Here is a 27,279-nt window from a genome sequence, read left to right as displayed (position 1 = left end):
GAGTTTAGGAGCAGATCTGGGGAAGAGCAGCACCATGTTGGCAGGGTTTTCATAGGACCAGGGATCTAGGTTGAGACCAGCATCAGTTCCCTGTAGAGAGGACCAGGAATGGAGCCTGTGAGGAGCCTCTCGAGAGAGCTTGAGGAGAAACTAGGAGGAGATGGACACCTTCTACTTCTGTCTTTTTGAGAATTGTGAAGCAGTATAGGTTGGAGTTAGGGCAGATAGCTGCTCCATAGTAAAGGATTCCAGGAGCAGCATTTGGAGTAGAGGGAGGGCCTGGGCTCCCTTATGATGCTACCTAGAGTCAGTCAAAAAACCCTACAACTGAGGGTGTCAGGAGACTAGGTCATAGGCAGTCAGGCATACTCGTCCGAGCAGGAGTCAGGTCTACTGGTCACAGTCCAAATGTCAGAGCCCAAGATCAAGGCAGAGTCAGAACTGGAATCAGGGAAAGTAGAAGCAAGGCTTGGAGTAAGGGAGGCAGAGAATTCTAAGGTGTGCATTGAGTAGCCACTGATCCTTTGCAGCTGCTGGGCTTAACAGCAAGCCACCTGGCTGCCTTGGCCAATCAGGTGGCTCTGCTGGGGACCAGCTGCACTCATTGGCTGCCTGACGACTGAGCAGGTGCAGCTGCAGGCTCTCACCCCTGACAGAGAAGTAATTTGGAGAAGGTTGTGGATCAAGGATGCCTTGACCCCAGTGAAAGCGACCAACAGGGAAGGATTTAATGGTTGCACAGATCCTAGGGCAGACAGGTGTGGCCCAAAAAAGCTGGTTGTGTCTTTTGGCTGGGCTTATTTACCCTGGAAAGGAAGGATGTTTGATTTGGCTGGTGAGCACAATCACCCTACCAGTCCTGGCAAGACCCCCTTCAGTAGGTAAACTGAGGCAGAGCCACACACTTGATGTCAGTGAGGTAAGTTGTGCCCTTATCCCCTGCCCCTAATTACACACCACAAAGTTTAAACTCCATCAATCCTTCCTCTGGATTTCACATTATGTCCCATTCTCTCTGTTTCATGTCTTACATCCCAATCCTACAAACACTTGAGCTTAATTTTGTTCACTTGAGTATTCTACCGGAGCATTTGCAAGATCGGGGAATATAAATATAAACTCTTCAGGGCTGTCTTCCTTCTGAGTCATGTACAGTGCTGAGCACATTGTTGGTGCATAACAAAGAAATAATTCTTGAAGGCTCCCATATGTCAGAAAAATGCTTCTATTTCAATCTATTCCTGACTGGAGCTGTTTCAGATTTATATATTCAACTGGCTATGAGCCATTCAGTGAGATGGGCGCAATGTGTCTTTCCAATTGGCCACAATGGCCACAACTATTATTAAAAATCCACCAGTCTGTTGATAAAGACAAAATCTATTCCCACACAATCTAAGTAGCCCCAGCATAGGAGATAATGCAATATTCATTTATGTACAGGAGGTTACAGATAAATTTCCCATATTGTGAGCTTTGTGGACTGCTGCATACTCATGAATGATGTACCAACGTCATCCTGGCTGGACTGGCATATAGAAACTGATGATACGCCTGGCTGGCTCAGTTTTATTGTTATCCAAATGGCCTAGTTTATAGTGTAAAAGCACATTCGAGTCAGTGAATGCCCAATCTTGAGTGTAGCCAGATGGATTTCCACTGTGTGGGCCCCTGTTTGATGTCTAAATTTGCCTTCCACGCACTTTCAGCATGCTTGGAAGAAAACTTTAATTTAAGCTCTTTATGGAAGCTCCATGCTCACTTTAACAAATTTTCTGACATTCAGTCAAAGTACTGGCTGTATCTCTTACCAAGCTGAGTGGGAAATTTTAATAAGGAAATACAACTAAAAACTGAGTGGAAGTTGAGGTTTCTGTGATAGTTAACTTCAGCTGCTGAAATGCAACCAATATGGTCCTCTATCCTCATTAAGCTTTCATCTCTATTATTTGGCCAAAGGAAGAGTTTACTAAAGGAGGCAGATTTGGTTTGAATAATTATGATGAGGAATTGGTCCAGGATTAACAAAACTATGTAGCTTTTTGTAACTGGATGCCAGTGCTTAATTTATAATGAAAGAGGTGCCAGGGTTTAAGCAGTTAGGTGCTGGGGCTCAAGCAATTTTTTTACTTTCATAACTGATGCGGAAAGCCCAGAGGTGCCAGGGCAAGGAACTGCCAAGCCTAGAGTTGCTGGAGCTCAGCCCTGGCACAAATTAAGCACTGTGGATGCCCACTAATGGCATTGGTGAGAACTGAGAATGCTAATAATATTGGTTTGAAAAGAGATTCCCAAGTCTCTGAATCCAGCCGTTGACAGGTCTAGCCAAGGATATAGTTAAGGCTGGCCTTAACTAAAGAATTTTTGGTGGCTCCAAAACTGAGCAAAATTAAATTTGTAGATACTATCTGCTGAACTAAGCATTCTCCAAGAGCTACCTCTGAAAACTGGCTGGTAGGTTCCAAAATAAACAAAATAAAAATGAAGTTTAATATCTCCAATGTTGTGTGTGCTGTTCTTGCTGCTTCCCCCTATTTTCAATTTCTTTATTCCTGTCTATTTCTCCCTACCCCGTTTCTCTTTTTTTCATCCCCATTCCATTTTTTTCTTACTTCTTCATCTATTGTTGTCTCTGTCCCATTTATTACATCTGTTGCCTGCATGGCCCAGCCTGTTCTCTTCCTTTCACCATGGTTGCATCTAACATGCTTTTATGGCCCCCATTACTGTGGTATTTGAGCACCTCTTAATCTTTTTAATGTATTTCTCCTCACAACCCTGTGAAGTAGGGGAGTGCTATTATTCCCATATACAGAAGAATATGGGTACACTGGGGATATGAGTGGGGAATATATTGTCTAATGCAGTGATGCTCAGATGGCAGTAGTTCAGGAGCCAAATTAGTGATCAAAAGAGCCACAGTAGTGTGAATTTGTTTCATTTACTATTTTTTCTCTCTCTTATTCTTACAGCAAAATGACCGATCAAGTATGCTACAATTTGTTAATAACATAGTAAAAGCATCCTGATTGGTTAATAACTTAGATTGGTTTATAATTAAGCCACACAATGTTTTAACATTATGTGCTGCAAAGGGCTGCAGGAGACACATTAAAGAGCTACTTGCGACTCTTGAGCCTCAGTCTGAGTATCACTGGTCTAATGTGTAGATAGTTTCTAATTGCTATTTATATTCCTTCCTCCTATGCCTTTCTTTTGCTGGCTCCCCTACCTATTTCTACCTTATTTACATTTTTTTGCTAGATCCCTCATCTATTTCCCATCTGCTGAATATTCTTCCCTTTAGCATTCATGCTCTTTCTCCTCTCTTTCCCGTCCTTTCTTTTTCTCTCATGTTTCTCGCTCTCCCGCATCTGTTTCCTCTACCCTGACCATTCTTCTCTCTCATTTTCCCGCAGCTGGGCCTCACCTCTATTAGGCAGGATCTCTCAACTTATTCCTTCTGGTGCCAAAAACTTTTCTGTATGTTCCTACCTGGCTCACTGCCACACACTGTATTTTCCACCCCTCTGCATCATTATCCCTGTGCACATAGGAGGATTTGCTCAGGTCCTGCAGCGCTTGAAGATAGGCTCATGGAAACTAAACAAGTCTCTTTAGTAGGAACTTCTGGTCTAATTTCTCTGCCCCTGGCTCCTGGATATAGGGGCCCATTGGATACCTCCTGCTGCTCTGGACTCTGAGAGCATAGGGTATTTTTTATGAATATTCACCATGCCTACTTCTGCAACCAAGCAGCTCCATTTTAAATGTTCATAGTATATAGCATGGAATAATCCCGGGGGTGCAACAAGCCTTGAGTTGTGTCTGGAATGTGTGAGACTTCAAAAGAGGGGTTACCAGAGCATGTGGGGAGAAACCCGAAACCTCTGTAAGTGTCTGCTACACACTGGCACAATGTTATACCACTGCAGGAGAACTTCAAAGGACACATTGAGTAGTTGTCTATGTCTTAAAAAAACATTCTGTGGTATGTTATGGAAGCAGTTGGGGGGGGGGAGTGGGGGTGGAAGGGGAGGGAAATGGGATGTAGGGAGAGGTTAGATCTGTCTATAAAGCATTTTGCCCTTGAAGAAAAGCCCAGATCTACTGCTGTGTAGCTAGCAAGTTTATGCTTTCAGGCTTTTGGAGCACTTTACCCAGACTCTGGGCATTTCTTTACAAGAATTTGCTGCGCAATTAGGCATCAGAGAAATATGCAGAACTCACTTGAAAACTGTGGGGTCTAGATGTGGAGCAGACTCAGAGGTTTGAATTGATTTTCGCTTGGCAATGATGTGAGTTCCAAGCTGCTGCCTGTTTTTATTTCAATCCACTGCTTGCCTACAAGCAGGGTAAGAATTATTTCCATACGAGCATTTTTGTTGTGTGCACAGAACTGGCTTCTGTTCAGTTCGATCTGATTTTTTTTTTAAATGAAATTGCCCTTGAAAAAGAAATGCTCTCTATGAAAGGGAGATACGTTTTGTGAGTCTCAAAGTTTCATGAAACCCCAAATGTAAAAGTTTTAGAGTTTTTGTGAAACCTCATAAACAGCCCCATGTTCTCTGATTCTGTTAGCAAAGAATTCATTGCATTCAAGAGGCTGCTTAGACAATAGCAAGGACTACAAGCTAGGCCCAAATCCTGGAGCTCGCTGTGCAGTCTGAATAGTTGTGCTGTGCACTGGGGTTCTCTGTTCCGACTAAGGTTTTCTGCCCACCTCCACTTCCCAGAGAGGTGCCATTGCACCCTCAAGGCTCCAGTAGCTTATCACATTTGCTCTATGGTGAGGATGATGGTCATTGGGCTACTGACCCTTCCTTTGCCACTATTCTGCCCTGGTCACAACTCCTGCCTGTGTGAGGGAGCCATTGTAGAGCTGGGTTTCAAAAATCTGGTTTCCCAAATAGAAGAGGGGACAGGATTTCCCCTTAGAAGCCTAATTGATTTGGGGAGCAAAAATCATTGATATAGATCCTACCTCTGTTTCAATGGCCCTACCTTCTCCTCACCATCTTATTAGGTGCCTAAATATGGATTTAGGTGTTTAATGTTAGGTACACAAGTTTGCTCATTTTTAGAACAGGAACCAAACAACTTTACAGGTAGGAAAATGTTCAGTTATGATTTCTATTTTATTCTTTATTACATACCTCTGCATTTTCAGTCTTGCATAGCCAGCACTAGAACCAGAGATAATGAAATAACATGCAAGAGGTATTCACTGTGTTTCCACCACAAACAGAAGCAGGAAGCATTGTACCAGAAATCTTGCAAGGAAGCCTGTTCTCATAAGATTTTTTAGACCAATTTTGCAGATGCAAAAGCGTCAGTCTGCAGTTTGAAAAACTCGGCTAAGCAGCCAATCCCTTTAGAAGGTTATCCAAATCTAACCCAAATGCCGAACCTTTGGAGGTTTGTCCACTATTTCTGAGGAAGGGGGAGGTGGTGGGACAAAGAATTCTATGGAGAGAGTTGCTATGTTAATCATCTTTCCTTTGCTACAATCATTTACCTTTGTCATGTTTTCAATGTAGCTGAAACTACTAGTGAATGGAAGGAAATAACTTCAAATTCCAGAAGTATACAATGTTGATTGCATGCTAGCCAGCAAGGTCTTTAGGGACTGGCAGTAATACATGGTTTGCATCAGGATCTTGGCTGCTGAAGTTTCTTCATGTGAGGGTGTGTCTACCTGGCAGAGGTGGGGGGGAATCCAAAGCTTTTTGGTGCGTGTCAGGTAACTCGCTCGCACCACTAGCGTGCACATAGAATATCTGTTCTGTTTTCAATTCGCATTGTGTGGACACATGCTGGTAGTTTGCTCTAAACTGAGGATGTAGCATTCTCTGGAGGTTTCCCATGGTCCTTTGCTTTGCTGCTGAGCAGCATGCATCCTGGGATTGTTTTCTCTCTAAGTTGTGAAAAGGCAGGTGGCTTCAATTTTTTTTTTTTAAATCTTTTGTTTCCATTGTCTTTTCCCTATAATTCTTTCTGGGCTGGCGTGCACAATTTTCGAAATGCTGTCAGCCTGCATGGACCCAACAATACTCTGTGGTAAGTGTGGATATGCACAGGTTGCTTGGGCTGTATTATTTCAGTTGGAGCTCAATTAATTCTGCATTGGACTTCACCCATCATAGCACTGAGCAGATGATGCAGGAACAGGAGAATATTTTATGGCAGCAGCAATGACTCCTATGGCAGTGGCAGGTTACCTGCAGCAGGGGCAGCAGCACAAGGTGGAAGAACAGGAGGATGCCAAGCCTAGTGGGAGAGGACAGTTCTGCAGAGCTGGGATGAGTAGCAGTGGCAAGAGAACATCAAGATGGGGAGGGCTACCATTTTTGAGAATTGTAGACCTGATCCTGGAGCCTCAGCCACAGTGTACCAACACACCCATAAAGAAACAGGTTGTCATTACCATCTGGAACCGGCCACCCCAGAACGTTACTGGTCTGTAGCCAGCCAATTCAGCATAAGAATGGCCTCACTGGGTCAGACAAATGGTCCGTGTAGCCCAGTATCCTGTCTTCTGACAGTGGCCAGTACCAGATGCTTCAGAAAGAATGAAAAGAACGGGCCAATTATTGAGTGATCCAGCCCTGGTTTCTGGCAGTTGGAGGTTTAGGGACACCCAGAACATGGGGTTGCATCCTTGACCATCTTGGCTAATAGCCATCGGTGGACTTTTCCTCCATAAACTTATCTAATTTGATTTTAAACCCAATTATATTTTTGGCCTTTCCAACATCCCCTGGCAATGAGTTCCACAGATTGCATTGTGTGGGAAAAGTACTTCCTTTTGTTTGATTTAAACCTGATGCCTATTAATTTCATTGGGTGACTCCTAGTTTTTGTATTGTGGGAAAGGGTAAATAACACTTCTTCTCTTTTTTGCTTTCACAAATATTGTGCAAAACTCAACAAATGCAGTTGTAATGGCTGGAACATTTTTTTCCCTTCTGCTTCCAACCTATTCCATAATCAGCACCATCAGCCTTTCAAATGGCCAAATGCATACTCTGCTACCATTCTGCAGCTACTCAGGTGATAGTTAAAATGTTTCTTGCTTCTGTCCAAGCAGCCTGAATGTGAATTCATTAGCCAGGGCATCAGAGGATAATCCAGGTCTCCCAGAATAACCGGACCAACCTCCACACCTTCAGTGTCCACAGAGCGCCTGGGGACAAAAAGTTCTTTCCCCTTAATTTAAATAGTACTGAGTTCTGAAAGATCCTAGCATTATGGACCCTTCCAGACCACCCTGCATTTATGTCTGGAAATCCGCCACAGTGGTCCACCAGTCCTAGGAATTGAATCTGTTTATAAATTCTGCACCCTGGTTGGGAGGGAAGAGAGTGGGGAAATGATAGGCACATGGGTTCCATCAATTGCCCCAATACAATTTGGGGACCTCATCAGTGAAAAGCTATCAATAATCTCCTGAGCATTACCCAGCGTCATGACCCAGTTAGACAGCACCTTAACATGTATAGCAGATCTGCATGAAAAAGGCCTCAACAATCAGTCAAGGTGCTAAAGGAGCACTCAAGGAAAACAAGGTCATTGCAGAGATGCTAAAGAATTCTTTGCATCAGTCTTCACTGCAGAGGAAGTGAAGGAGTGTGAGCCCCACACGGGTCTGTCAGTCAACAGGTGATGTAAGTAAAGCAGTGTCTATACGGACACTGCATCACCCTAACTACATCAACCTAAGCGCTACACCTCTCATGGAGGTGGAGTTATTAGGTCGGTGTAGTGGGCGACTTACCTCGGTGGAAGCAGCGTTGTGGTCTAGACCTTTGCAGAGGTAGGTTGATGTAAGCTGTCTTACATCGACCTAACTCTGTAGTGTAGACCAGGTCAAAGTATTTGGACAGATTGGGAACCTCAGCTGCAACACATCCAGGTTGGAATGGTTGAACGGATTGATAAGGTGACTAGCAATTTAACTGCCATAGATCAGAGACTCTTCCATGAAATAGTAGAGACCAGCCAATCTGGAACTTGTCATCTCAGACAAGTTGCAGCAAGAATTTAGGAAGTGAAAAACTTAGCTACAGAAGAAAATCACAGTGGAAGGCAGCCATCTGAATGAGGAATTGAGCCAGTGAGAGGACTTGGGTAAGACCAGACATTTACAACAATTTTCTACCCTGTTTGGAACACACAGAGGCCTAGAGCAGGCTGTCCCAGCTCTAGTGATGCAAAAGCCCTACTATCTTTGAGGGGAAAATGCCCTGGGGGGCTTATTTGGCTCAATTCAATGTTATACCTCATGAATGGCTGGGAAGAGGGACAGAAAGGGGGTTACTAGCAGTTCCGGGTAGCTGAGCTTTGATGGTGCTGCAGAACTTATCCCCAGAAAAGAGATGGAGTTGTCCAGACCTTGTACAAGCACTTGACGTGAGGTTTGGAGCTAGCCATCAATACAAGCTGGCCAAGGCACAGCTAAGAGCTAGAAGGAGAAGGAAAGAAGAAATCCTACCTGAGCCAGCAGAGGACCTGTGGAGACTTGTGTTTCTGGCATACCCAGATACCGCTGAGGCCTTCCAGAATAAACAGGTGATGGACCAATTTATAGCTACTCATCTGGACCTGGACTTGCAGCTCAAGATCAGGAAAAGGATACCAAAGACCCTCCAAGAGGCAGTTGAAATTGCCACAGAATGTGGATTTTTTTCTTGCAGCAGTGTACCAGAAGAGGTAGCAGCAGGTACTGTGGAAGATGGAAGCTGATCGGCATGAATCCTGTAAATACAGCTCTGTGTCTAATATGTAGGTTGAAGGAGGGGATTCTAATCTGGTTCATGACCGTATTGAATGATTGGAACAAATGATATATTTCATTTGTACAACTAGGGAAATTGGCAACAATGCAAAAATTAATGAAAACAGTTCAGTTAAATGGTGGTACTGAGACAAAATTGGCCACATAAAGAAGGATTGTTATAAATTTTGATGCAGGCCAAGACAGACTGTTGTAGGTGTCTAGTGAAAGCCTCTCTCCTAATTTGGGAAAGGGGTGTGTGTGGTATGGCCCCAAGCTGGGGGGGGGGGGGGGGGAGAAAGGGGGCAAAGCTTGGAAGTACAAGGATCAGCCCCACAGTTTTTGTTTAGATCTGGGCAGATAAACAACAATAATGAGAATTTGGCTAGTGAATGTGTAATAGGTTCTGTGAATTGTATAGGGATAATTGATACAGGCTCAGGCATAAATTGTTAGATCAGACATTCTAAAAAGGCTAGGGAATAGTGGAGCCAAACCTGAGCTCCCTAACTGGTCTCAAATGGAGACAGTTACTGGGGCAAAGACACGTCCCCAAAGACTGGGAAAATTGGGTTTGAAGATTGGACCTCTGAAATTTGAGCAAGAGATCAGGGTGGCTGAAGTAGTGGCTGAGCTGCTAATCGTATTTGAAGAGAACCGTTACATGTATCCAAATCGCCAATCCCAACAATAAGTCGCTTTCCATTATTCCTGTTGAGCGGAAATTCTTGAAACATTGGAAGTTTAATAACCGCTATTCAGGGGTACTACTTGTGGTGAATTTCAGTAGAAACTTCAAATAAGTCACATGTTTAAGGTAAAATTTTCCAAAATGACCACTAAATTTCTGCACACTTTTATATGCACGAAGCTTGACTTAGAGCATGTTACTTCAGTAGACTTCTAGCTACATTGATTTGCATAGCAAACAGATTGCACATGCAAATCTAAATTAATTTTTGTTAATGACAATTTCCACACATAAAATTATGGGTGCAAGCTTGGAGGTCAGTTTGAAGCCCATAATAATGCCATTGACGTAGGATACTGAGCTCTGCCATGTCTGGGGGCTATGCCACCTGTAATCTGTTCCATATCATATGACTAGAGCCAGGAAATAAAGCTCAATATCTTGCCAGAATTCCTGTGTTGCACCCTATTACAGCCCATTTTGAAAGTGTTGTCCTTAGAATGTTTTTGTAGAATGAAAAATGTTCTGTCACGTTCCAGGTTACACACTGTAGCTGGAGCAATACAAACATTTTGCCATTCAGCAGCCATTTCCTATTCCTTTGAAGTTCAACATTTACTAGTTGGTAAACCAGGATACTTGATACTTGAAAAGTACAGCAAAGTAGCAGGCAGAGATGTGAGTATATGAATACAATAACTGATTATATGGCACTGTCTTGGCTACTAAACAGAATGGGACCAACACATGGTTTCTTGTGTGTGTGTGTGTGTGTGTGTGTGTGTGCGTGCGCTGTGCAGTCTCCATAATCCTCTGTGCCTGGCCTTCTGTGCCATCTTTTATATTATGGTACATCAGCATCTTTTGAAGTATGGGGGAAAAAAACCTTTTTTGACACCCCCTTTGGAATGCTGCTTTTCTTTGCTTGGTAGGAATTAATCAATATTTCATCAGCTATTCCTGCCCTCCCCACCCCACCCTGAACCCAGGTTGTCATATCATGAAAAGAGAGGAAGTCTCTTGAGAGAGATGTTTGCCACCCACAAACAGAAGAAAATAATAAGATCTGTTGCTGTGTTCCATAAAATGTAATTTTTTTTTGCCAAGCTCACAGCCTAATCAGATAGGAGCATTTGGGAACAAGCAAACAAACCAACTTTCTCTGGTTATGGCTGGAAAGGAAAATGTTATTAAAATTATCACACAATCCTTTTTTAGGATCAGTGTTTGCAAGCACTCTGGTCATGCTAAAGCTTTTATGCTCCCATACCACTGCGTGGCAAGCAAGCTATCAAGATAGAAGCAATGCCGAAGATATTTTAATTTTTTAACTGTAGGGGGCAATATAACACAATCCAATCTGATTTCTTAGCTCAACTATTTCTGTCAAAAACGACCAAAATTGTATTCATGAGTTGGAAACTGAAATACTAAATTCTAGTGTAAGGAGCAATCTTCTTTGTGTCATGCTTGCATGTTGTGCTAAAAATCCCGCGTGAGTCACTGAAATGTATACACTGTGAAGGTGGGTTATTTAGATCCAGAACTTCTATCAGCACTAACATTTTGATCCCGGTCATCTGCTACCAGTATTATGACAAGGGGTCCTGATAAAAAGGATTTCTTCTTACCATGATAAACATTGTGTACCATGGGTGCACATTCTTGTAGAAAGAAAGGCTGAAGGACTCGGGAATCTGGTCATTTGTTTTCTCCTTTCAACATAAATGTTTTCTGTAACCAAGCAGAGAAACACTTGGCAAACAAACTTATGCAGTTGCAGGAAATGTTTATGCATTGTTCCTGAAAAAATATACAGGGTATATTGATAGCTCAGCATGGTGTGGAACTTGTGTGAGGACCTTATGGGGAAAGGGAGGCTCCCTCAGGAGATTATTTTGCTTTTTAAAGTACCTGACACAATTTGGTACAGCCTGGTGCATTCTAAAGCCAAAGCACATGGTCTTCAGAAGTATTTTTATGAGTTCCAGAGATAAGACATCTCTGATGGGGATGATTTAGCAGTATCCAGAGATGAGGTAACTAACTCCATCAGAGGCAGGGAAATAATCCCAACCTTCTCTCCAGTTTGGTGGTGGAATTTCAACAAGGGGTTCCCAAGACCCTCCCCAGGTACATCACTATTTGACTCTTCATAAGGACTACAGACAAAATTCCCACTGAAATCTATGGGAGTGTTGTCTACATGTTGAATTGCAGGATCAGGCCCTAACTAGAGTCCTGTGCATAACCTTTCCATGCACTAATGCATGAGTTAGCCCCTCAGATAGTAGCTGAATAATGCTGACTTGATTCAGCCAATTTTCCTCTCCCCAATATAAAACCATTGTTTGTCATAGGCCCTAATTTATGTATCATTGCTTAATTTTTTTTTTACTTCTGTTTTAAAATACATCCAGTTGAGGTGGAACTACAATATTGGCAGCCAGTTACTTACTCTATTATGAGTAATGCAGCCAGTTACGTTTAATTTCAACTTTCTGAACTACAAATATAAAAATTTAAAACAAAAAGTAACTTGGTGAGATGGAGACAGGTGACCATAGTGGATAGAATTTTGGACATGAAGGCCATGGAAAGCTGACCTGCTTGTTGACTTACTAATGGGGGTGAGAGGTGGTAACTACTGTACATTAGAAATAGCCAAGAAGACACCACAAAGTATGTTACTCGGATTGTTTTATTTTGTTCCTGATTCTTGCTAATATGGTTAACACGTGCCTCTGACACACAGGCTCAGGGGGAGAAATTACTTGGGGTCAGATTGTGAACCACTTACAGCTATTGGGAGCGAATTGCTCCCAAGATTAGGTCCATTTACTTCAGTAGGACCACTGCTGGGAGTAACTGCTCACCAGTAGTAGCTAGGGGTTCAAAATCTGGCCCTCAATTTGAGCAATTTAAAATTAATCTTAATTGTAATTTAAAAGGTATCCAAATAGCTCCCTGTGAGATTTAAAGATTTGTTTCCAGGGGGGAAAGTGGGAGGAGGTTAAGAAAAGTCAGAAGCTTTTTACATTTGCTGCAGACCGAATTGCACATTCAAGGCCTAGTATCTCCTCTTCCCATCAGGGTACCAAAAATGAACACTTATTAGCAACTCTAACCAAAGTGGAAAACAAACCCCATCAAACAACTTGGCAACTGATGTTCTCCTCCAGTCACTGACAATAGGCTAATACAAACCAAAATATTAATGATGCTGAAATCTAATGTTTAACCAACAGGGAGGTTAGAAGGTTTTTGGTTTAGTTCTCAGCAATAATCATAAGCTTTAGAAAACATATCCAGCAAACTGTGACGTCCAATGAATATCAAAGAAATAGTTACCCTAGCATTAAGCATGAGAGAATGGATTTATTTATTTATTTTCTTGTGGGGAAAACAAATGAGAAACACAGAATTAGAACAACCTTGGTCCCCATTGGCCTTATTTGTAAAACAAGCCTGGTTGCTCTCCGCTGACACTGAAAAGATTCCTGAGAATCCCCTTGATGTCAGCCATCCTGGCTTCTCCCAAACTCTTCTGAACCAGGTGAGAAGCGCCTAAAAAGAACAAAGATTCACATTTCTAAATTGCTTCTGTATTGAATCTAATAAGGTTATTTACACTGTGGTGACCCTTTAAAATACAAAAGACAAACACTTTCAGAGGTTAAGTTGTAAGCTCTTTCGGGCAGAGAACCAGTCTAGCCCAGTAGCCCCAATTCTGCCACCCTAACTCAGGCTGAGTCATAACTTAATTTATGCCTCAAGTAATTCTGCTGATTCAGCTTGAGCAAGTATTACCCAACTTGACTAAGGGTGATAGAACTGAGCCTTCTGTTTGGATAGCTCTGTATAAAAGTTCATAATTAAAAATAGTAACAATAATAATGGTTCATAGATTTGAAGACCAGAATGGGCCAATGTGCAAATCTAATTTGATCTCCTGCAAAATAGAGGCCAAAGAACCTCGCTCAATGTCCGCATCAAGACCATAAATTCTGTTAGTTATAAATGTATCTTTTAAAGATATCCAGTGAGCTAGAAATGTCAATATGGAAATTCTCTTTACTTTAGCAACATATGCTGAATGTTCTCGCTAACCAGGCTCAAAAATGCATTCAGCTTATACCTTAAAATATAATGTTTTCTCTCTCTTAGGTTCTCTGAAGTTGCAAGTCACCATCTGGGTTCTAAACCAAAAATCCCCTTTGGAAAACCATGACCTATGCTGAAGAAATGTGACTTCCCTGACCCATGTGAGGCAGTTTTGTGCTTCGATGGAGTTGCTTACTAGTGATGATTCCTGCTGGTCTGGGAATTTTTTCCCCATGAAAATTTTGGGGTTTTGTTGAGAAGTTGACTTTTTTTTCCCTAGACCAAAAATGTTTGATTTAAAACTGGTGGGGAAAGGATTTTTTGGTAATCAAATAATTTCTGGTTTAAAACTAAAAGTTTTTAGTTTGGGGCTTTTTGAGAAACCCCCGTTTGTTTGTTTGTTTTAAATTTTTAAGAGCAAAAGTTTTGGGAAAAAATTGTTTTTGATGAAATCCCACAACCCCATAGACGAGTTATAGTTGTCACAGCATGGTGTGAGATTGGGGGATCACAGTGCTGTAAGAGCTGGGCATCTGAGTTTGAGTGACCTTAAAAGCAAGAAGAATTTTCGCTACACCCTGAATACCCCTCTGAATGTGGTTAGTGGGGCATCTGCTCATGTTTCTGACAGAAGTAGAATTTTCACATACACTTGATATTCATCTTTAAGGCTGTTATTTAATTCTCAGCACTGGTTTCATCATAGGGTGACCAGATAGCAAGTGTGAAAAATTGGGATGGGGGTGGAGAGTAATAGGTGCCTATATAAGAAAAAGCCCCCAAAATCAGGACTGTCCCTATAAAATTGGGACATCTGGTCACCCTATTTCATCATCAAAGAAAATGAGGCAAAATTAAAAATTCTTGTCCTGTGTCTTTTATTTTCACAGCTTCAATTTCCTTTCAAGTTTGATATCACAATCCCTTTTGATAAAAGAAAACAATGCTTAAGGAACAAGGCAGGCAGCAAGGAGGCAGAGCTAGAAGTGCTTTTTCAACACTGACTTCGCTTCTGTAGATGTTTATAATAGAGTATCTGCTGATCACTCCCTGCAGAAAGCTATAACAAATAACACCACTATTCATGGAAAGTGAATTCGACTAGTACAGCAGCAGCTGATAGCAGACACCTTGTTAGATTATGGTCTCTTAACAATCATTCTCTTGTCTGGTGGTGTGGAATTTCTTTGTACTCTTTTATATAGTGTAGGTATAACTCTTCTTTTGTTTTTCTTAATGCTGTGTGTTAGAATGAAATGTTTCTAAAAGCCTTTAAGAGTTATTGATTGGGATAGACTCCCAGAGCTGGCCTTCAGGATCCACAAAAGCCACTCACTGAAGGGAATAGGGAGGAATCCAGTTTGCAGCAGCCTCCTATTTGCAGCTTGCCCCACGTGGGCACCTTGAGGAACAGCACAAGGATGTTCTAGTGGCTTAGGCACTGATCTGAAACTGAGAAGATCTGGCTCTGACACAAACTTTCTGTGTGACCATGAGCAAGTCACCTAATCTTTCTCTGCCTCAGCTTCCCATGTGCAGACACAAGGGAATGGATGCCAACATGAGGCACTGATCCTGAAAACATTTATAGACACATGCATAGGTAAGCATGTGCCTAGGTGTTTGTAGAATTGGGGCCTTATGTGCCTAGATGAATAGGCTGATCATGACTCCATTATCTGTACTGTAATTGGTCTTACAGAAGAATCAGGAGAGGATGAAATGAAAGTGTGTGTGGGAAGAGAAATTGAAGAGATTTGGTGGACCCCTAAACCCATCCCTATAGACTTCAGCAGATTACTAAATGTTAACGCAACATTAAAATCAGGGCCGGCTCAAGAGTTTTTGCCGCCCCAAGCAGCAAAAAACAACAAAAAAACCACCCCGTGATCGTGATCTGCAGCACTTCGGCGGCAGCTTCAGTCTTCAGTGGCAATTCGGCTCCGAGAGGGAGTGAGGGACCCGCCACTGAATTGCTGCCGAAGAGCCGGATGTGCCGCCCCCTCTCTGTTGGCTGCCCCAAGCACCTGCTTGCTGGGCTGGTGCCTGGAGCTGGCCCTGATTAAAGTTGAATTTTTAAACCTGTTAGCTAACTTGTGAATTTCAATATATAAACTTCAGCCCTTTTTGAGTTGTATGCAAGAAAATGTCTAAAAATTGCTTAAAGTGTGGGTGCGTGGTGGGGGAGTATTTCTTTACCTTTCTATAACTCAAAAATAACTGACAAAATTTTATTAAAATTCTTAAATGACTTCTGGTCAGAGGTTAATTTTATTTAAGCATGGAAAATTTTAGTTTAGAGTGAAATTTTTAGGAAGCCACTATAGATGTTATCCTGAACATTTATAATGGTTATTTTTTCCTTTCCAGGACAGAGAAATCCAGGAGCTATATTTGACGATGTGTAGTAATATTTCACAAGCTATCTAATATAATACGATTCTCTTTATTTCTCTCTCTATAGACCATAAGCCATTTGAGGCAGGAATTCTCTTCTCGATTCATACAGCTCTCAGCAAAATGGGGCCCTTTGAGTGCCACCATAATATAAATATTTACTACTACTGCAGTTGGAACCATTTTTGTTATTTCTAATAAATATTGATTAAAAAAAAAGATTCCTGTACTTGTAACCATTATTAGTATTTTATATGATTATAGACATTGTTGGCTACTGATACTGTTTAAACAATACAAATGCAGCTCTTTCTATGTGAAAAATTATTTTAATTTGCAGGTTTTGTTGGGGGATTTTGAATAAAATGAAAATCCTAGTTATATTGCCTATAATTCTGGGAATTTGTCAGTATGATCTGATAATTCATTCCTTAACTGTAGTAAACTATTTCTATTAATAGAAAACCCATATTTACATTATTATAGCACATAACTTAATTTGACCCTTTTATGCATATTATTATTATTGTGTGAAATCCTAACCCCACTGGAGTCAATGGGAGTTTTATCATTGACTAGAGTGGAGCCAAGATTTCGCCCAAGCTTAACTCTAATTACAATTAACTCTAATTATTCCTGGGTTTTGTGGGTTTAAAGTTTCATCTATAATTCTTTATATGGGTGGAGGGGAGAGCGAGAGAGAGAGAGATAGAGATCTGTGCTTGAGGAGATTCGCTGATTTCCAGAATGGGTTGAAACTTCATTTGAGAACACTGGCTTCTAAGAGGACCAACGCCTTCTCTACTACTCAGACTCTGTGTTGCAGATAGTGCAGGGGATCTAGAGCAGCTATTCTGTGGGCCTCCACATCTTCTGTGCCCCCCCCAAAGGATCTTTGGGTCAGCCCACATAGGCAGACATGTATGGAAGTGATGGGGTGGACTGAGAGCGTTAACATGGATCCACTGGCCCAAGTTGCCAGTCACACAGCATGGAGAGCTGCAGCAGCTGCTGTAGCCTATATGCTGGAGTAGTGACTACAGAAGCAGCTGTTGTGTTGGAGAGCCATGCAGTGGCATTAAGTTGTTCATGGTGAATTTTTCCCCTCCACTTTGACTGCATGCAATGAATAACTGGGCTTTCGGAAGGACTGGTGAAGTAAATTTCATCCTGAAGGAAGGAATGGTCTCATTCAACGTCTCTTCACTTATAAGGTGCATCCAGGAGGATTCCATTTGACCATTGGGACTCAAATAGTGCCACCTATTGGGCCACAGGAGAATCTTCATTACCTAACTGAAAGCCGTAGAATGGTTCCAGCTGCTGGAAGGGGGAGATTATAACATTAGCTTCCTGTCCCTTTTCACCTCAAATTTAAGGTTATGTTAAGGCAGTTGATAAAGTTCCTGACATATGCAACTAGAGCTGAATTATTTTAACTCCTCAGTTTGCCAAAAATATTGAAAATTTGTTTTCAGGTTGACCTGAAATAATTCTTCCTCCCACCCCAGTTTTTCAGAATTGCCAGCAAACCAAAAAATATATTATTTGCCCAGCTGTGTGTGCAACATACACCTTATCATGGGACACACAGTAGTGGCTCTAACAGCTGAGCTAACTGGAAGCCTCCTTGTAGTTGACACACTAAACAACCACATTTAGGCTTTTATCCACTGGAAATAGTTCTTGAATATGTCATGGTCCCACTGTCTTTTTGAATTTTGGGTGGGCCAAAGCTGCTGCATTATGCTAAGGAGCAATAATGGAGCAAAATGTGTCAACAGTTCTTTACCCAACAGATCCCAAACCCTGTTTGGTTTGAAACACTACTTGTGCTGGCTGTAGAAATTCTGGAAGCAAAGTGGATCAGTTGGCATGCTCATTTGCTTACTAATACACCTAGAATGCCATTATTTTTCCAGCTTCCACAGCTATTTTATGGCGGTACTAGATCTGAATTCTAACAATCAGTCAAAAAGTTTGTTTGCATGTATATGCACATTGAGGTTTTGCAAGCAAAACTGGCAAGCTTTCTGGTTGTCTCAGGTTGTGGTGTGTTTTGTAACCCAAAACACACTTTTGTGTTTACATTGAAAATTATGGATCAGTTGTATTTTAACAAATGTCTTGTCCCTGAATTTATGGAGTTGATGGTCTCTCAGCTGAGTTGGAGGGTTTTTCCTGTATTGCAATTGGGATTTCTCTCATAGATTTCTTTAAAAAAAGAAACCGTGTTTTATCTTTGTATCTTTGTCTTGTATAAAAGATAAAAATCTATAGTAATTCTTTCCTATGTAGACTGCTCTTAAGTCTGCAGATCTTTCAACACAATGCCTGAAGCAGTGCACATGATAAATCCTTCCCCAGTCTCAGCTTTCTGTAACCGTCCCCATTCTTCACAATGACACACACTTTCTCTCATTCATCTTTTATTACAATTCAATATTGTGCTTGAATATAATTAGTTTGTATGCAGTGTTTTTTTTTTAAAAAAGGACAAACTACTGTTCCTGTGCACATTTCATCTGAAAATTGACTTCAGTGTTATAGGTTCTAATATATTTACACAACAGGTACAGAAAGGTATTGGAAAAAGAAGAAATATTTTTAACATCATAAACCTCTAGCAAAAATATGTATGTAATAGAATCTGGTACTATAGTATTACACACATTACAACTGTCACTGTGACTTACAGCCTTAGTTTAGCTGAAAGAAAATCTATAACCCTGGAAATGCAACAATGTCTGAGTCATAGTTCAGAGTAATCAATGTTTTTCAGAGAATACTGTAATCCATATTTCCAAAGCTGATACAACAAAGGCATTTCATGGGCGGAGGCTCTGAGCGAGAGAGAGAAAAAATATTTAGGAGAAATTTATAAGTGATAAAATGTGTGTATGTTCAGAAATATTAGCCATCTGGCTAGTGCATTCAGATGATTACTCTTGCCTTTGAATTACATCTTAATAAAAGACCACATCACTTTTGAAGTGATATATAACTTCAAAGTCTGTTCTCTTGGGGAGAGGGTAGTTGGGAGGCAGGGGATCCTTAGGGATCCCACCTGACCACTCTTTGAAGCCCTCATATCATGGGAATCTTACTTCTTATAAGGAAGGCTGTATGCCACTCCCTCCACAGGCTGTCAACACTGTTCAGCTGTCGTGGGGTGTTGCTTCAGAGCGATATGGAGAGCTCTTTTTGACAGTGACTCAGCTTGGTAGCTCTCACAAGCCGGGGCTAATTGCTGATCCATTGTGTATCTGCAGTATGGTGCCTTCATACTGCAAGGCATAGATCCAAGGCCTTAGTTTAACATGCTATCCTTGGTTGGCAAGGGTTTAGGTTATTTTGTGTTTTACTTTCATGGCAGAGTGGAACAGTGTTCTGCCAATTAGATTCAAATTCCCTATCTGGCAATCTCAACTGCAAAGGCTTCTGCCTAATTGATATTTATGATTCATCAAAACTATGTCTTCCTCAGTAAAGGTGGTCAAGCCAATGATAGTCTGAGCCTGGCTTGAGTTGTGTCTTGGCTTTGTGTCTTTGACTTTGTGTATGGGGAAAAACTTGAGTACAAGCCAAACTACTGAGAATATTCTGGCAGAACTTCCTGCTGGTCACAGTGAAATAGATCACATTATATATTTCCTTTCTCAGAAGTCTGTAGTTGGAGAAGCTGAGTAGCTTGTGTTTTGGCTCTGAAGACCTTAATATGTCTTTGCTTTCAAACTTTCTGGCAAGTTGTTCATGTCTATTAATTTTCTAAAATCCATGAAAGCAAAAAAAAAAAAAAAAAGCAAATTGTATTAAGTAATCTGTAATCATTTGAGTTACAGCATGAGTGAAATACTTTTGTAGTTGAGCAGTTAAAATGGAAATGCGATGTTGAAAAGCTATATGTAGCATAGTTTATTACCCACTATACATATTGCAGAGTATCAGATTTGTTCCAGTCAAGGTTAGACAGAATTTTGTAATAGTAAAATTGAGACACCTGTAATTGCAAAAACATTCCCCTTTATTATTTCCTCTTTATTTTTTCTTTCCCAACTGAACTGTGTAAAACGTCACATAGACAGATGTGCATACACCCTGAGCTGCCTAGTAGGGTGTATTTCCCTGCAAGTGTGTATATGATAGGAAAGAGGCCATTATGTTCATCTTGAGGAACAAAACTCTTTATCCAAGATCCAGGAACCCAGCACATCTAATTGTATTATCATCTCCAAACATTTCAGGCACTTGGTATATAGTACTCACATCATCTCCAGTATGCTGAGACATCATGCTTTCTTTAATGCACAGTACTAAAATGTTCAACCTCTCATAAATTAGCTTTATTAGCTACTTTACTTAGTCATCATTCCTATTACTGCTTCATTATATGTCTGATTCATAATCACTGACTTACAAAGAACAGATTGGAACCACCTCCCATCCCCCTGCTTCATTGTGAGTTCAAATTTCTAAAGGCTAGACAAAGTGTTACCACTGATGATGCTGGTCCTTTTCAAATCTTTATGGCAGGCAGCCTGATATATTCTATCACTCTATGGATTAGTTTGCCATATATACCTCTCAGGCATATTGTAGGCCCCTGGGCCTTATCATTTTTGAGCTCAGTGTTTGAATCACCAGATAGTTGAACGCAATGGTGGGCAAATTTTGTCATCAGGGTCCTACTTTCATGAGTTAAGACAAAGATAGCATAGTCTCTGACAGTGGTGTGACCCTTGATGCCACCAACACAGAGCTGTAGGAGTCTGAAGAATTACAGAGGTGTAAGGGGTGCAGTGCGTCTTTTTGTGAGTGCCATTTTGGCTGGATGGTGAGCCCCTTACTTAGGTGAGTAGTCCCATTGAAGTCAGCGGGAGTGCTCATGACTGCTCATCCAGGGGAGAAAGCTGTTCATAGTCTGTCCCTTTAGGTTTAGGTTTGAATAAGGACTGGGAATGGCTGAGCCATTACAAACATTGATTCTATCTCCCCTTGTAAGTACTCTCACACTTCTTATCAAACTGTCTGTACCGGGCTATCTTGATTATCACTTCAAAAGATTTTTTTTCTCTTAATTAATTGGCCTCTCAGAGTTGGTAAGACAACTCCCACCTGTTTATGCTCTCTGTATGTGTGTGTATATATATCTCCTCAATATATGTTCCATTCTATATGCATCCGAAGAAGTGGGCTGTAGTTCACGAAAGCTTATGCTCTAATAAATTTTTTAGTCTCTAAGGTGCCACAAGTACTCCTGTTCTTCCTTTAGGTTTAGGATCATATGTCTCTGTGACTGTATGTTTTTATAACCACTCAGACACCAGTTTAAAATTGGGCGCAGATGTGGCCTTTTCCCCAACACTCAGATGTCCATCAATAAGAGTGCATAAGAAAGCTCTAGCAGAATCTAGGGTTTGGTTCAGACCTATCCATCTCTGTTCTTTCATGTTTAAAACTGTTATATGACATGTCAAACCTGTTGGGAAGGAGGAGCAAAGAACTGATTGGTCTTAAAAAGAGGACTGAACTTGTGCCTTTCTTTTGCTGCTTCTCTTTTGCCTTCATAATCTTCTGGGAATTTTACCTTGAATGACTATTCGCACTCTTCAATCATTCAGAATGTTGTAGCAGCTGATCTTTTAATCCATTGATCCACCCTGTTACGTTTGAAAAAAAAGTTTTGCTTGTTTGACGGTTGTTAAAACAAAGGCTTGTCTCTCAAAGGGCCCAGACGGAACTCTTCTGATCATCAGACAATTAAAGTGTTGACTCTGGACTTTTCAGTGTAAGATTATCCAGTGGGCTAGAGAAGGACACAGGCATGCTCATCACGTGGCTGATGTTTGTACTGCTCATGTCACAAAGGAGAGTTTCTGGCCTTGCTTTGTGGTTCACCCGGCTTTCACTTCTTCTAATGAAGTGAAAATTTGTAATCTCAAATGGCTTGTAGAATTCCTTTGGGTAACTTTTAGAGGCCTACAGTTGCCAAACTTGAATATCTAAGTGGTCACTGAAGTGGCACTCTTTTTTTTTTTAAAAGTCTCCTGCATATTTACTTTTAATTTGAAAAAGCTTTGTTGGAAAGATGTTGTAATAAAATTTCAGAAGAGACGTCTCTTCTGCAGGCTGTGTAAAAAAAGGCCTCATTAGATGTCTGAGTATTGAATATCCTCATAATAATGATTGGAGAAGAACAAAAAAAGCCTAAACATGCTGGTAGGATTCTCACAGCAGATCTATTCTAGCTAGTCCCATGAGTAATAGTTTAGGGTTTTAATTTTCTCAAGTGTCCCATAGATTTACTATAATCAGCCAAGTGATTCTTGCAAATGTTGGCAGTGCAGAAGCTTTTTATGGTTTGTCCCATAGGTGCTTCTTGACTAGAGTCAAATAATCAGGGAGGAGTATGAGTTTGCAAGTTTTATGCTATGCAGCTCTCAGATGAATTCTTATGATTCAGAAACCACCAGTGTTTTGGTGCAGGGTCTTTTTTATGTATGGAAAAACCAATCCGAAGGTGGATTGACTGATATAGAAAGCTGGTTCCCAGTTAGAATAACCTCCCTGAAAAAATCATACTTCATCCTACCTAGTCTCTGGATTGTACTCATCAGACAGTATCCATCTGTTTGGAAAGCTTGGTACCTGTTGTGAAGCTGATTAAGATCTCTGCCAGAGAATATAAATGCCATGAAACTTGGGATTTATGTAGGTAGCTGACTAAAAATATATCTTCTATCTAATAGGCACAGTGCATATAAAGTTATCCATGCTGGGTGCCATTCTCATGATACAGAGCCACCTGGAAGTTCTGAAAAATATTGTGAGGATAATGTGTGCCTTTAAGGCTCAGCTGCAGTGAAGGATACAGTTAGCCTTCTTCTGAGAGCCCCATTCCAAGTATATCTGGCTTTTTAAAAAATATGGTTAGCAGAGTTATCCTTATTATGAGCCACCTTCTATGTATGGAGCTGGGCAAAGGCATGATTTGAAGAGGGGAGGTGAGCATCCATGATGGTCATTTTGAACAGGCAAGTTGAAATTAACTTTAAAATGTACAAAAACTCTCTGACAGAGACTCTTGAAGCAAAGTCCCAAGAAGATGAGTCTTGACAAGGAAAGAGCCCATTATTATCAGGGATGTTTTAGCCATTATTTTATGAATATATTCAATGACAAGAACTAGCTTGTTTCCAAGACAACAAAATTCAAACACCATCCATGATTGCTCTAAAGGAGGCCTCCTGTCATTTCATTACTTTGAAGAAACTCACAATTTGATGGGCAAAATGCCAGAAATAATTAGACAGAATAGCACCATAAACCCCAGTGGAAGCTTAAATACCTGCTGTAAGAATTTCCCACCAGAAATCTTGAAAATCAAATCAAAGCCTGGATAAGATCCTTTCTGTTGGGTATAGTAACCAAAAAAAAAAAGAAAAAAAAAAGGCGGGGGTGGGGGGAAGAGGGAGAAAAGAACTATAGAGTTTTCTACCTCATCAAAGAGAATACTAAAACACAGCTTTGTGACTTGATAGTGCCTTCTAGTGAAATAATAAGTGGGCAGGACAATCAAATTTAAAACAGTATTCCCAAAAGCAAGGTCAAAACTGCTAGAAATGTTCATTTCATTTTTATTTGCTTTTCCTATGAGGTATCTACTATGGCTATAATTTCCCATTCTTTATGTGGAGATCAAGAGATTTGTGCTGTGCAGCATACGAATCAATTCAGTTATCCTGGCAGCATGCCAATCTTTATTACGTTATTTGTTAACCCAACTTATTGCAGAATAGAATAACTGTTCTATAGGATAAATGAGTCAGTTTTTCTTATTTCCTTGACCTTGATTTCCAAGCTCCCACCTTGTCCCCTCTATACCCACATGCAGATAATGATTGTCTGTGTTACAGCAAATGAAATATAACAGCAGAGCCCATGCCAAAAAAAAAAAAAAAATCATTGATCCTCTGGTATGTAAGCTAACCAGCAGTCTAATTCTCCTTTGTAGCAGCAATGCCTTTGCACTGTACAGTGTACAGATACTTGGAAATGTTTTGCTGCTAAAGGATTGAGTGTCTCCCCTTTTCATTGGTGAGTAGAATTAGCCCCCAATAACAGGAATGCATTAATTCCTTTCCCTGTGTTATGCCATTTCTATAGGAACTCCTTTAGAAGTTGAATAAATCTGTCCAAATGGCCTTACTTGGAATATATTAATTTTCTAGTTTCTCCAAGTTAAGTTGCTTGACAGTGATATAATATTGGTAGTTCTTGGGTGTGGGGTTAAAGGACCCAACTCATTTAAATCATTGGAAGTTTTGCCTGAATAAGCACTGCAGGTGTGGGTCTAAAGGTCTCAATTAGAGCTGGCCAAGAATTTTAATTTGGTTTAATTTACAGAAAATGCCGTTTCTCCAAAATCAATTTTTTGCATGTTTGGAAAAAATATATACTAGATATTTTGTTTTGGATTGGGTTGGCCCAAATCCAACCTTTTGATTTGTCAAACCAACATTAATCTGTGTCTGCTTGCGCTGGTGCAATGCCTCATAGGAATTGTAATATATATATTACAAAATGTGTCTTGTCCCCCATTTTCCTCTATGGGACTCCCACATTTCCCATGATGCACTGGTTTAATTGCCACAGTGCATCAGATGAGTCTCATGACTGCAGTGCATCATGAGATGTTGTCTGAGAGAGAAGACCAGCCCACATAAGAGTTTGAGGGTTTGAGGCACCCATATTAAATTCCCATGAGACACCACAGCAGCTCAGGCAAAACAGTTCAATGTCAAATCAAGCTGAAGTGAACATTTTGATTCAGTTCAACACAACAAAACAAAATATTTTGATTTGGGATTTTCAAAACGTTTCATTTTTACACTTTTGAGCAAAGCTAAACTTTTTGACATTTCTAAATTGAAAATGTTCAAAACTTTCTATGCTGAGAAAAAGTTCAAAGTTTTAATTTTGTTCATCCTGATTTGGGAAATGTTGAAATATCAGAATTTCCCATGGGATTTTCAACCGTCTCTAGTTTCAGTGCTGCAGATCAGGTTACATCATGTTGTATTATAATTAGCAAAAGATAATGTAAAACACTGAAAAATAGAGAGTGGAGAGAGACAGAAATACATTCTGAGGCTGGGAAATGATTGATTGTTTAGAGGCAGGGAAGAGGATATCTTGTCTTACCTGCCCTTGGCCCCTAGCAATAAACCACAATTGCTGAGGAAATTTCAATTTTGCAACTGCACATCCTACCAAGGGACAAAGAGCCAAATATCTCTGTGGAATCTATGGCAAAGACTGGGATGCAACAAACCCTGTAAACTCTGGGCCTAATTCTGCTCCCATTACAGTCAAAGGCGAAACTCTCATTGAGTTCAATGTGTGGGTGAAGATAAAGAGGGTTGCTGCAGTGCTTAATTTGTGCTGGGGCTTGCTTGGGCTGAACCCTGGCACTTCTAGGCTTGGCAGTTCATAGCCCTGGAACCTCTGTGCTTTCGGCCAGCAGCCGCCACTCTCCATCTGCCTAGCTCAGAAGGCAGCGCTGCTGTCAGCAGCAGCGCAGAAGTAAGGGTGGCAATACACCATCTTGTGCCACCCTTACTTCTGCGCTGCTGCTGGCAGAGGCACTGCCTTCAGAGCTGGGTGCCCGCCCAACAGTCACTGCTCTCCGACAACTCAGCTTGAGCCCGGCATCTCTTTCATTACAAATTAAGCACTGGGTTGCTGGTTTTTTAGGGAGTTCTAAGGTTCTCCTCTTTTTAAGCCGCAAATTTCAAGGTTCTACATTGTGATTACCATCCTTTCTGCCAGAAAGGACTGGGCTGCATTGCAGTCTGAAGGTTGCTTCTTAACTGGCCAGAGAGGGGGTCACTCCTGAAAGGTACTTAGTCATTTCCAGCAGAAGGATGTGCTGGTTCTTGAGTGCTCTGGAAGCCTGGGGTATAAGCAGGACTGGAAGTCAAACATGGCTTTCCCTCACAGCATTCCAAACACTCATCTCTAGATTACAAGGGGAAGGGAGCCCTTCAGAGTACGATTTTAAGTAGCATTTGGGCTGTTCCTTTCACACTAAACAGCACTAGGTATCTCATAAAATGCTGCTAAAACAGTCTGTATGTCAGGTTTTTTACAATAAATAAGCAACTGCAGATTTTGAGAGAGGAAGGTCCTCTCTTTTGGTGTAATGGCCCAATAAAGAAGGCTGAAATATTACTTTTCAGAGTATTCTTTCTCATCCTGCTGTTACATATTAAAGGGATATTATCTGGAAGTAATTCTTCTACAGGATAATTTGAGACAAAATTGCTTACAAAGCACTAAAACTGAAAAAGCTGCTCAGCTGGAATCAAAATGTGAGACTTGAATTTGCAAGTCCTTTAAACTGATGCAAACAGATCAAAATGAAGCAAAACAAAAAAGCAGTAGGTAAACATATTGGAATGGATAATGGATATTGACGGATGATCTAGTCATGCATGCTAAACAGATACTTTTATGAGTATAAATTTAATTAGCATCTACAAATTAACAAGGCTAGAAAGAAGGGCAATGTGTTTTTAAGTGAAGGCGATGAATAGGTACTGTTTGGTGAATATAGATAAATGAAGATTTAATTTGTAAAGCATAATGAGCCAGGTGCCTATAAAATAATTTGTTTTGTGACTGGATATCAGGGAACATAACAATGTAACACTCCAAGGTCAGGCTGTTTCTACCTGTTGTTCTTTTTCTGGTTAAATATTTTAAGAAAAATTCATCTTGTTTGCTTTTAAAAGACATGTTTGTACGGTCTAACTAAAACAAAGTTCATTTTCATAGTAGTATATTTTTCCATGAAAGACACTATCCTAATAAGTTTCTATTTAAAACACAGTAGAAAATACAATTTCCCCATATTGTGCTTCACACAGATACCAGGCATGCAAAAAGATGGGATGATAAAGTCAGGGTTAGAGTTTCCTTAGGACTAAAGAAGTGTATTCTTCTCAGATAGTAAAAACATAGATCCCTAGTTCCTCAAGACCTCGTGAGGCTTCCCAGGAAATTGATTCAAATTTGGTTTTAGCAGAGAAGGATCCCTAAAACAGCTATTTGCACTGGTGAACATTAGACACGGGTGAACTGGTTAGTGACTGAATCTAAATCTAGTCAGCAGAGCAGGGTGTGTTTCTATTCAGAAAGAATGAATTATTGGGTATAGACCACACTGAGATTTTGTTACACTGTTTATCTAATCTATGTCTACAGTATATCTCTGTTGTTTTTTAAAAAAAGTACTATTTTTGTGGGG

At 40.7% G+C, this 27,279-nt stretch overlaps 2 long non-coding RNA genes across 2 annotated transcripts in view; both read left to right on the top strand.

The window, feature by feature from the left end:
- LOC101945788 (uncharacterized) overlaps positions 1–27,279 on the top strand; it is a 118,863-nt gene that overhangs the window by 41,755 nt on the left and 49,829 nt on the right. The window lies entirely within an intron of this gene.
- On the top strand, positions 470–16,149 carry LOC135983162 (uncharacterized). The gene is made up of 3 exons (XR_010600684.1): positions 470–919; positions 13,635–13,732; positions 16,036–16,149. It is a non-coding gene; the product is annotated as an uncharacterized LOC135983162 (long non-coding RNA).

The sequence above is a fragment of the Chrysemys picta genome, chromosome 4 (assembly GCF_011386835.1).
Source record: "Chrysemys picta bellii isolate R12L10 chromosome 4, ASM1138683v2, whole genome shotgun sequence".
NCBI lineage: Eukaryota > Metazoa > Chordata > Testudines > Emydidae > Chrysemys > Chrysemys picta.
The sequence above is the reverse complement of the archived record's forward strand: the minus strand, read 5'-3'. Positions and strand labels throughout refer to the sequence as shown.